General features: G+C 31.9%; 1 long non-coding RNA gene across 1 annotated transcript; it reads right to left on the bottom strand.

Annotated features, from left to right (window-relative positions):
- Window positions 1-11,223: 11,223 nt before the first annotated feature.
- On the bottom strand, window positions 11,224-12,244 carry LOC150030102 (uncharacterized). Its single transcript, XR_016527161.1, has 2 exons — window positions 11,790-12,244; window positions 11,224-11,623 (listed from the first exon to the last, which is right to left on the bottom strand). It is a non-coding gene; the product is annotated as an uncharacterized LOC150030102 (long non-coding RNA).
- Window positions 12,245-12,465: the final 221 nt, after the last annotated feature.

Genomic DNA, 12,465 nt, shown 5'->3' with positions numbered 1-12,465 from the left:
CAAATATGGTTATCTAAAGATATTATACATCTGTAATTTCAGACACTATGATTTTTGGCTTTGAAATGCCCTCTTAAAGATTGTCAATATTTGTTCGAAAAGAAAGTTGTCTACATTAAATTATAGGTCAAATGTATTATTTTAGTCTTCATATTTTGAAATTTGTTTAATTTTAGTCTTCGTATTTTCAATTGTCTAATTTTAGTCTTTATACTTTTAATAAATCTCAAATTTAGTTCGTCAAAATTATTTTTTTTTATCAAAATTGATTAAATAATAATAATAATAATAATAATAATAATAATAATAATTTCATTTAAGAAAATATAGTATATAAAAACGTCAATGGATAACAAATCTCTATAGTACCATAATATCATCTATTTTGTTCATATAAGTCTTCCTGCCTTGTTTACAATTTCATCCAAAATGCCTTACATGGTTAGCGATATTTGTCTTTGTTAAATGATCATGGTCCATCTTGTAGAAGACCCAACAAATAAAAATCAATATTTAAAAAAAAAATGACATTATAGGATTTGGAACATATTTGTTAGAGTTTTTTTTATTGACTCTATATTTTTTCTAAGGCAGCTTGTAGTGGTTTTTGTTGTTGCCACAAATGTAATCTTGACATCGCCACAAAAAAAGATTATTTCTTGTATTATATTTTCTTTCCTTATTTGAAAATTTTCTATAGATTTATTTTGTCCAATATTTTCCTTAATTAAGGTGCTGCTTATTATTTTCGATTGAGGAGTTTATTTCCTTTCTTGGCCATGGTTTTAAAAGGAGAGTAATGGTGTTTTTTTAGGATTGCTGCATTTGTTTATGGTCTGAATTTTTTTTTTGTTCCTAGTGTCTAATTTGTGCAACGAAGTTTTTGATCTATACTCGACGTAGTCAGATGTGCGATTGCATTGATTGAAAATTGCAATACCTTGAAGATAATTTTTGCCTTGGGGAGGCCTAAGGTATCGTTGTTCATAAGGGATTCTCGGTCTTAGAGGGAGCCTAATATTTCATTCTCGAGAAGGAATTCTCTATCTTAGGGAGGACATAAAATTCGCCAGTAAAGGAAGTTCACCGAGCTAATGGAAGATAATTAAGACGAGAAGAGTCTCACACACTTTCGGAAGCTGGTGTGTCCAACACTAATATTTACATACTTAGGGGGAACCTAAGTTCAATAGAGAATGAGTCATACATCTAAGGAGCCTAGGTGATCTGTGAGTTGGGTTCTACTTGAGTCACCGTCGTATTCATTGAATTACAGATAAGTACTACGAGGTAATTTCTTGACTATTTCATATTAGTGGATTATCTTTCTTGGGCACACTACCTCCAAGATTTAGATGGATTTCACCGAACTAGGTTACCATCTTCTATGTTACTTCACTTTCTTTTTTGTAGTTAGTTTTGTTTGTTGTTACAATGTTCATTTGTGCATTCTATTTAACATCCGTGTTTTGAGTGACGAATCATCTTATAGCTTTCTCAATTGGTATCAGAGCGGATCACCTTTATCTCAGGTGCTTTGATCATGAATGGAATCAAAGAAGATGACTCTATCACTCGTTCTTCTATTCTAGATCGAACAAACTATTCATTCTCAAATCAGGCCTTTTTGAAGTCAATATCCTACTCATTGGGAATGATGTAAGTTTTTTGACTGACAATAAGAAGTGGCTAAGTGGCTAGCCACCCAATTCCAAATGAAAGATTTTGGAGGGGTGGAGTTTGTTCTAGGGATCCAAATTATAAGGGATCAGAAGAACAAATGGTTGGCCTTGTCTCAGGCATCGTAGTGACAAGATGTTGATCAGGTACTTGATGCAGAATTCCAAGAAGGGTTTATTACTTTTCAGGCATGGAATTGTTTTGTCTAAGGAACAATTTCCTAAGACACCTCAAGAGGTTGAGAAAATTAGACGGATTCCCTATGCATCGGCTGTTGGTAATCTTATCTATGCAATGTTATGTACTAGACCTCACATTTGCTATGCAGTAGAGATTGTCAGTTAATTTCAATCCAATCCAAGATTAGATCACTGGACGACGGTCAAAGCAATCCTCAAGTATCTTTAAAGAACGAGGAACTATATGCTTATATGTGGAGATACGGATTTGATCTACTAATAGAGATTTTCGGAAATCGACATAAGGGTCAATGTTCACTCTGAATGAATGGGATGTAGTTTGGCGAAGCATCAAGCAGGGATGCATCACAGACTCCACTATGGAAGCCGAATAAGTAGTCGCTTGTGAATCTACTAAAGATGCTGTTTGGCTTAGGAAGTTCCTTACCGATTTGAAAGTTGTTCCAAATATGACTTTGTTGATAACTCTCTATTGTGATAACAGCGGGGCTATGGAAAATTCAAAGGAACCTCGGAGTCACTGAAGAGGCAAATACATAAAACGGAAATATCATTTGATCAAGAAGGTTGTGCATCGCGGTGATGTGATTGTCACAAAAATCGCATCGGAGTACAACGTTGTTGATTCGTTTATAAAGGCTCTCATGGCTAAAGTGTTCGAGGGTCATCTAGAGAGTCTAGGTCTACGGGACATGCGAAACCTTGTCTAGGGCAAGTAGTAGATGAAACTGGGGTATAGAGTATGCCTTAGTTTATTGTATATTGTACTGTTTTTTGTATAGTACATTAGTCTCTCGAGACATTAGAACAAGTGGGAGATTGTTGGGGTTGGTATCATAATTCTCCTGGTAGTCTCGTAGTTTGTAAACACTTCGTGAACATATTGTTATTAATAAAATAAGTGTTATTTTATAAGCATTTACTCAATCCAATAAACTAAGATCCCTAGTTGTCGTTGTAACTTAAGCATATATGTGGAGACATACAAGTGGATCATGTCTTAAGTAATTACCTAAATGGTCTGTAGTATAAGGATAAATGAGAGATATCTTATCCTGGTGACACTACGGATACCGCCCGCTTTGTAGATGTTACAAGTTTTGTAAAGTTTTACCAATGGTCTGATCTTGACCATTCATGTGGAGATATGTGATCGGAGGTATCCTATATAAAGAGTTTGTATAAGACCAGATCACAAGATTATTAGTCTCTTTATATAACGCCATTGGTAATTGAGACTTACATTTTACTAGGATGACCATAGGTGACATGACCTTAATCTTGAGTGAGTTGAGAACTCCTGCTCATAAGGGTGGTCCTTTGATTTTTATGAGTGAGAGTAGCCAGATTGCCAACTAAACAAGCCTACCATTTTGGGTATTCGTCTGATTGGATAGTTGGAAACTCAGCTACACAAGACGAAATTCAGTCCTTCCTCGAAGCAGGGGTAAGTAGATAAATTGCTCCCTTAAGAGACTGATTCCAGATCTTGAACATAGTGGCCACACCCTCTTTTGGAAGTTAGGACTCAGTCATAGTAGGATTACGACTTATTGTTCATCAGAGTAATTAGTGGTACTTAAGAAGTTAGATGTAACTACAGGGAAAAAATGGTAAATTTTTCTAGTTGTGCTTACAAGCGATTTATGAAGGGTCATCGCACTATTGATTGGTTATATCCAATGGGCATAAAAAAATATTTGTTCAGCGAATAATGCAATTGTTGGTCTTTAGTGGAGTGACCAAATGTTAATAGATGGTGGACCTCGTGATTGAAGAGTTTAGTCAGTTATTCACGTACCGTTGGAGCTTTAAGCCACAGGTTTATAAGGTCCCCTTGGTAGCTCAATGGGTTCAAGTTTAGAATCAGAATTTAGGTTAGTTTGAAGTGTTCAAATTAACAAGAGGAAATTTAAATATATGTGCTATAATTAAATTAATTAAATTATATGTGATAATTGATTTGATGTATTAGATACATTAATTGGAGGAATTAATATAAATATAATTTATATTAAATACTATAACATAGAAAAAAAACTATAGTTTAGATGTTTCATATGATGAAATATTAAAACTATAGGTTATAAATATAATATGATAAGTATGTTATCATATTTATTTATAATATATTAGTTATATGATAATTAATTCTTTTTCTTTAATAATCGATTGAATGGGAGGTTAATGAAAGTTATGGTAACTATGAGATAAAAGTTTTTTTTTTGTTTTCCAAAATTAAAAAGTTGATCATTCATTTTGTGTTGTTTGAAAAAAGAAGTAACTATCGTGTAAAATTGTTTTACTAAACGATAGTGTCTCACAGCTTACATGATAGAGTACCGAGTTTACTATACGATAGTTACTCGTTTACTCATTGCTATACGATCGAGTAGCTAAGTCTATATGATAGGCTTCCTCTTACTAAACGATCGAGTATCTTGTCTATCGATAGACTTCATTCATCTCTCACTTACTCGATCGTTTACCTCTTCCTTTCCTCTATCTGAAGTTGATAGAGTCCAATACTCCTGGATTTTCATTCCGAGAATACCAAGATAACACTTGTGGTGGTGTCCCTGTTCAGTTCAAGGGTCGAGGATCAAGTTGGACTCGTTAATGATCGAGGATTCATCAGTTCGAGCTTTTGTCTGTTCTGTTCATTGAGATCGTGTTCTAATCGAGTTGATGAACGATCGAGGGATACTTGAAGAAAGGTTCTTTAAAGGTTTGCATACTGTATCCCTTGTTTGTTCTTTTATAAGAAGCATGTTGTAATTTAGTATATGTATAAACTGTTCCATTTATACTGTAATTGTTGTGTTCTTTCTCAATGGAATTTTGAACGATCTGCTTCCACTCACAGGATCTCTATGTTTAGATTTTTGTCACTCTCTACCTCCATTTGATATAGTTTGAACTTTAGAAAACAAACTATTCCAAGCAGAATTTTGATAGCTTTTAGTCGAGCGATTGAAACAAAGGTTTAATCAAAGTCAACACCTTCTATTTGGGTGTTACCCCTGAGCAACTATTCTAGCTTTATTTCTAGTGACATTGTCATTCTCTTCAGACTTGTTCTTAAATATTCACTTTATGCTAATAACATTAACAAACTGTAGTCGAGGGACAAGAGTCCAAGCATTATTTCTCACAAACTGTTTGTACTCTTTTTGCATAGCATTGACCCAACATTCATCATCGAGACCTTCTTTGACATTTTTTGGTTCAACAAGAGAGTAAAGCAAATATTACAGATCGTCTCTATATACTTCACTTTATTTTTCTTTCTAGTTGTCACTTATTCTTCAAGATTATCAAGAATGTTGCTAGACAGATGATTTTTACAAACTCTGCTAGAGGGATGCTTATTACTTGTTTCAACCTCCTCAGATGCCGACTTCTTGTTCTCCACTAGTGTTTCAGAATGCATGTTAGATGACATGTCAGAAGAGACGTTAGGAACATCTGCATTACAAGTGGAAGCATGCTAGAATCTTCTTCTTCCTTAGTAGTAGAAACTGATAAATCTACAACATCATCAATTACTATATTGATTGACAACGAGTTCATTTATTATACACATGGTGTGCGTGACTATTTGTAGAATATCCAAGAAATATGCTTGCATCAGATTTTGAATCCCATTTTTTCCTAGCTTATCTATCAACCAAGATATAACAAGTACTACCGAAAAAATGGAAGTATTTAACGTTTGGTTTTCTCCTTCTCTATATTCCATAAATAGTGCTCGAGGTACTTGGTTGTAAAAGAACTCTATTGTGAATGTGACGTTGTGTTCATAGCTTCAGCCCAAAAATTGAATGGCAGACGCTCAACATGTAACATCATGTGAGCCATCTCTTGAAGAGGTCAATTTTTTTTCTTTCCTCCAACCTTTTTTGCTGGAGAGTGATTAGAGCAGAAAATTCATGACGAATCCCAATAGAATTACAAAGCGTAGCAAATTGAGAATTTTCAAACTCCCTACCATGATCGTTCCTAATTCATATCACATTCAAATCTTTCTCATGTTGTAATTGGAGATAAAGTGCTTGAGAAGTAGTAAATGCATCTGACTTTTTCTGTAGAATGAACCTAAGTATATCTGGAGAATTCATAGGCAAAAACTAACACATTCAAGACTTTTTTATTATATAGGTCTCATAAGGTCCAGGTCGAGAAGTTCAAAGATACGTTTTGAACCAGAGTGAGAAATTTGTTTGTGTGGAGTATGAGTTTTTTCACCTAATTGACAATCACTACAAATAATTCTAGTCGAAGAAGGTAAAGATTGAAGCCCAGATATAACATTTTAGCTATTGACTTTTGAATAGTCTTTATGCTCACATGCCCAAGGCGTTTATGCCACATACTTGCTTCATTTTGTCGTGAGAGATAACAAACCTATGAAGCATTGTCATGATTCCATAAATATAAATTATCAGATGAACGTGTACTTGTCAATAACAAGAACTTTAGCATCGTCTGTCACAACACACTGGTCTTTTGTAAAACCCAAGTTTAAACCTTGATCACACAACTGACTGATGCTAATATAATTGGCAGGGAGCCCTTTCAACTAGCATTATATCATTCAAGGACAGAAAACCTGGGTAACAAAGTTTGCCTTTCCCATCGATCTTACTTGTAGCACCATCTCTAAATGTGACCTTTCCCGAGTTGACAGATTTGAGGTAAGACAAATAGGTTTTTCATCAGTCATATGTCTAGAACTCCCACTATCAAGTACCAATCTCTTTTGGTAGAAGATCTTATAGATGCCAATAAAGCATTGCATTCATTCTGAGCATTCTTCACTCTCTAAATCCTTCTCAGCTCTAACTTGAATATGTTCTCACTTTAAATATGAAATAGTAAACATGCCTCCATTCTTTCTTTGTGCACATCAATGACTTTCATATCATTTTACTATTTGTTAAATCGAGCTTGATAAGAAGAATCAACAGATACATGTTTGGTAGCATCATTAACATTTTCTAGATACACATCATACTTGAGAATCTCACATGACAAGGTATTAGATGAGATGTTACTAACAAGTGCCTTGTCATCTTCCTCCGAGTCACTGTTGTCTTCAGACTCATCATCAAACAAAGTTAAGACATAACTTTTACTCTGCTTCTTCAAGAATTTAGGACATTTAGCTTGAAAATGTCCATAGCCTTCACACTATCGGCATTTGAAAGATTTTTGTTTTTGAAAATTAAAAGCCTCTCACTTGTCAGCTTCCTTCTTACTACTTTGAATTCTGGATTGTTTGAGAGGAAAAGGCCACCAGACTTATTGGTTTTAGGATTAAAATTGCCAGACTCTTTCCGAATATTTTGAGAACACGATTGAATTGTTTTGAAAGTAATGACATATATTCAACTAGGGAATCCTCAGATTCTTTGTCAGGATCATCATGCTTATCATCAACTGAGGATTGTAAAGCAATTCCTTATTCTTCTTCGTGGGTTTTCCATCTAGAGATATCTCAAATATGAGCATGGAGTGAAATAATTCATCTACTTTCAATGATGTTATGTCTTTAGCTTTCTTGCAATAACTTTCATGTCAAATTTTTCGGTAAAGACCTAAACACCTTCCAAACAAGTCTTTCTTTTGAAATTTGATCTCCCAGAGCAAACGACTCATTTGTAATGTCCAATAACTGAACATTAAATTCAGCAACTGATTCATCATTGTGCATTTTAAGATTCTTGAACTTCGAAGTCAACAACTGTAGCCTTGACATTTTAACTTTTGAAGTTCCTTCATGAGCAGGATAAGATATATCACACCTCTTTAGCTAAAACAAACGTATTAATCAGTGTGAATATGTTGTGATCAACACCAATAAATATGGCACTCAATGCTCGAGAATTCCCTAAATGCTTCATCTTTAGCTTCAAACTACTGTTAATCAAGTTGTAGGATATCCTTTCGATCATCAATCTAGGGGGTAGGATGAAACCAACCAATAATTATCAGCTTCCATGGTTTACTATCAATCAAATTCAGGAAGGAAGTCATTTGAGCTTTTTAGTATGAATAGTTTGTTCATCTAGAACAGGAAATGAGTAATAAAGCCACCATCTTTGATCCGTTCATGATTGAATCACCTAAAATAAATTGGACTCGCCCTGATACCAATTGAAAAAGTTATAAAATGATTCGTCACCCGAAACACATATGTTAAACAGAAATTACAAACAAGTACTATAACAACAAACAAAACTAAATGCAAGAAAGCATGTAAAAGCACATGGAAGTTGATAACCTAGTTTGGTGAAAGCCACCTACATTTGGGGCAGTGTGTCTAGGAAAGATAATACACTAATATTAAAGAGTCAAGCAATTACAATGTAGTACTCATGTGTAATTCAATGATTATTACAATGACTTATGTAGACCCCAACTCAAAGATCACCTACCTTCCCCCTAGATGTGTGAGTCCCTCTCTATTAAACTTAAGCTCCACCTAAGGTGTTAATATTAGTGTTGAACACTTTGGCTTTCAATAGTGTATAAGACTCCTTTCCTCTTGATTACTTTCCGTTAGCTTAGTGAACTCCATTTACTGATGAATCTTAGGTCCTCCTTAAGATAGATGACTCCTTCTTGAGAATGAAGCCTTAGGCTCACCCTAAAACCGAGAATCTCTTTTCAACAACAATACCTTAGGCTCCTACTAAGGCAGAAATTATCTTCAAGGTTGCAATTTTCAATTAATGCAACCGCATAGTGGAATATGCGAGTATAGATTAAAAACTTTAATGTTGCACAAATTAGCCATAAAAAACAAAAATACTTTCAAACCATAAGCAAAGTGACAACCTTAAAAGAACACCATTATTCTCCTTTTAAAACTGTGGTCAAGAAAGGAAACAAACTTCTTAATCGAAAATAATAAGGAGCACCTCAATTAAAGAAAATATCGGGCAAAAAAATATGTTGAAATTTTTCAGATAAGGAAAGAAAATATACTGTAGGAACTAATATTCTTTGTGACTGATGTTAAGACTGCATTTGTGACAACATCAAAAACTACCACAAACTATCTTAGAAAAAAATATAGAGCCAATTGATAAATCTCTAACCATGCTAATTTTTCATTTAATTCTAGTTCTCACAATTTACATAGATTTCATAAAAGACTAATTTAATGTTTTTTTCCATAAATTTTCATTCATCATTTTTTGGGGAAATATAAATTTTATTGCAAAACCAAATACTTAGACCCGTTGGATAACCATTTTCATTTTTGTTTTTGGTTTTCTGTTTTGAAAATCTATTTTTGGTTTTCAATTTCTAAAAAACAAAAACCATACATCTTTCTTTTCTGTTTTTACCGCAAACATGTTTTGGTAATTGTTTTTGGTTTACTATTTATAAAAAAATAAAAAATGATAACTTTTTAGTTTTATTTTTTCTTTATGATAATCAAATAAAACTATTTTTACATTAATTTATCATCTAATATATAAAATTATAAAACCAGATTTTTATTTTAATTATTTTAAGAAAAATCATATCGATAAAAAAATATCAAAAGTAATTAATTACAAATCAACGGAGAAAAATAGAAAAACAATTTGAATGGAAAAATACAGGAAAATAATTTCAGTTTTATAAAAACAAATTATAGGAGAATCAGGAAATGATAAAAAAAAATTAATTTGAACTAAACTATTTTTCGTTGTTTTTAAATATAATTGTTCCCCTTTATGATTTTGAAGGTATTATGAACAATCGTCACTCAATATATGACAATTTACTAATTTGTGAATGCAATACTTCAACTACTTGATTCAACCAACAATACAATGTGTGAATAATTAAATATAAAAGTGATAAGAATTAGGGAGATGAGAATTAAGGGAATAATTCTTTATGTATATTTTTAAATTGATAAAAAAAACCATATATTTATAAACTATTTGAATGTGAATGTTCACGCATTTTGAAGAAAAACATATCTTTCCATTAAGGTTTTGTCTTGGCTAAAAAAAAATTAAGGTTGTTTCTTTTAAAAAACAAACCCTCTCACGATGAGTTGTGGTTTTTTTAAAAAAAGTTTTTAACAATGGTTCAATTCATAATTTTTTCAACTTTTTAATTCTAAATTTTGAAATTGTTTTTTAGAAAATCAAGATGTTCTTGTTAAAATAGAAAATGAGAATTGATGTGCAATTGAAATGTAAAAGAATAATTTTTTTTGACATTAATTGTCATTCAATTTCATATAAATAAGTAGAAATTATTAGAATAAGATGAAAAGAAGTGAAAATGGAGAAAAAAAAGATGAAGGTTTTAGGTCTTAAACGCGTAACAAATCAATTGCGAACTAGCATGATCACTAGAGCACAAAGGATTTTCATTGACCGTGGTCTTCATTTAAATACAAATACAAAAACACGTAATTTTCAAAAGCTAAAAATCATTTTTTTAAAACTTTTTTTTTCTAAAATAATAATTCTTAACATTTTAAATTCGTTTTTGAAATTGAGAAAACATATCCACTATTGAATACCAAACATATTCATTTTTGAAACCTATAAATAAAAAACTAAAAACCAATTAACTATCAAACGAGCTCTCCACCACACATACTGTGAGACTTCTTATATTTCATGCAACATATATCTAGATGAAACAAAGAGAGGTTCCTTTATTAAGATTTATTAAAATATTTAGAAAAATTGAGATTTTGAACTAAAATACTTTCTTACCTACTAAAGTTTACAAATAAAAAATTATTTCACTTGAAATAAAGAAGAATATCTTTTTGGTCCCTAAATTTTGGGAAAGTTTTTATTTATCGACCCAAGCATATCAAAATGTTACATTTTACCTCTGGGTTTTGAATATATTCTCTTCTTATGATTCTTCTTTAACAAGAGTACGAGAGAGGTAAATGGGATCAATAGGTGCACCCAGACATCTCAACTAGGTTGATACACATTAGTCATCCTTGATGTTTTCTTCAATGCTCACATTAGTCGTCTTTGGCATTAATTTTTTGTTAATTATTTTAAAATAAGTATGATGTGAACATTTAGTGAAAAATCAAGGTTAAAAGTGCAAATCTTGAGACATAAAGACCCAAATTGAAATAAAACTCAATACTCTACGATAAATGTAACATTTTCAAACTTATTCATAAGATGAAAATTGAACTTAAAACTCATGGATGAACGTATATTTAGAATTCGAGGATAAAATGAAAAATACTACATAAAAAATTTAGGGACAAAAACGCATTTTCCCTAAAAATAAACATACAAATTATTCAATAACATTACTCAAATTTATTTTTCTCTCTCACACAAAGCCATAATCAAAACTTGTCTTATTTCAACACTCCAAAATCTTCACCACATTAAGAAACATACACTTCGATTGCTAGAAAACGTACCATCAAAACACTCTTTTACAGACACTTTCACAATAGAAACTCAACAATTTAACTTCCAAACCCTAATTTATTCATAATTCTTCCCCCACACAACTTGATCGGTAACACATTCTTAACACTAATAATAATTTCCTCTAAGGCGGTGGATATTACATCATATCTAGTTTTCTAAGCCGTTATGGCCGGTAGCTAGCGCCTCGGATGGCGGCCTTCTTCGTCGCCTCCGGGTTGTTAATATAGTTGCCACCTCTAGGCCGAGCGGAGTTCAAGAATTTACTTCCCACCATATTCTTGATCTCACTCATATCAATCTTCTCAACTGCGCAACAAAATATCATTCATTGTTAAATCAACAATAAACTCAAAGCTCTAACATGAACTCTAACTTCAATTTTATCATATATAATTAGGGTAAAATTCTGTTTCATATCTGTCCAAGAAAAAGTTAATAAAGTTTTTGGGAAGAAAAGAGATATGGGACTTACAATCTGCATAAGGTAAAGTGTTTTGGATGAGTCTTCCTGTTGCCATATGAAAAAGGAGAAGAAGCATAAAGCTTAAAAAGATTGACCCTCTCTTGAAACCCATTGAGATAAAACTATCTTTTAATTTTTTTTCTCTCTTTGGAGATGAACTCTATTCCATGATTTTGTGGGTATATATATACAAAGACCATAGCAACTTCCAATATTAATAATCAATAAAAGTTTCTTTTTTAATTAGGGAGAATAATAATCAACAAATTAAAGAAACACACTTCTAGAAAGAATGAATATTTAATTGTATTTTTGTAACCATACTTGGTTTTGAATGAATTAGATTGATACAAATCTTTTTTCCTTTAAATTTCTTTATTCTCTATATAGCGTTTACTTGCGCTATTGAAAAATGAATATATGTTATTCATTAATTCGGTAAAGAAATTGCTTCAATTGTACTTAAAAAAAAAAAAAAAAGAATTACTTAAAAAAAAAAAACTAAATAGAAACAAAATGTATAATTTATTGACTTTGAGAAAGCAATTTCTAATTGGATTTTGTTTGACTTAATAATTTTTAATTTTTATAAATTAAAGTTATAAGCATCGATTCCACCTATTCATTTTATAACATATTTTCTAAAAGTGCTTCAAAAATATAAATCAATTTTTTTTTTAAAAAA

This window comes from Benincasa hispida, unplaced genomic scaffold, assembly GCF_027475165.1.
Source record: "Benincasa hispida cultivar pf3 unplaced genomic scaffold, pf3_genome.v1.1 HicScf569, whole genome shotgun sequence".
Lineage (NCBI taxonomy): Eukaryota > Viridiplantae > Streptophyta > Magnoliopsida > Cucurbitales > Cucurbitaceae > Benincasa > Benincasa hispida.
The sequence above is the reverse complement of the archived record's forward strand: the minus strand, read 5'-3'. Positions and strand labels throughout refer to the sequence as shown.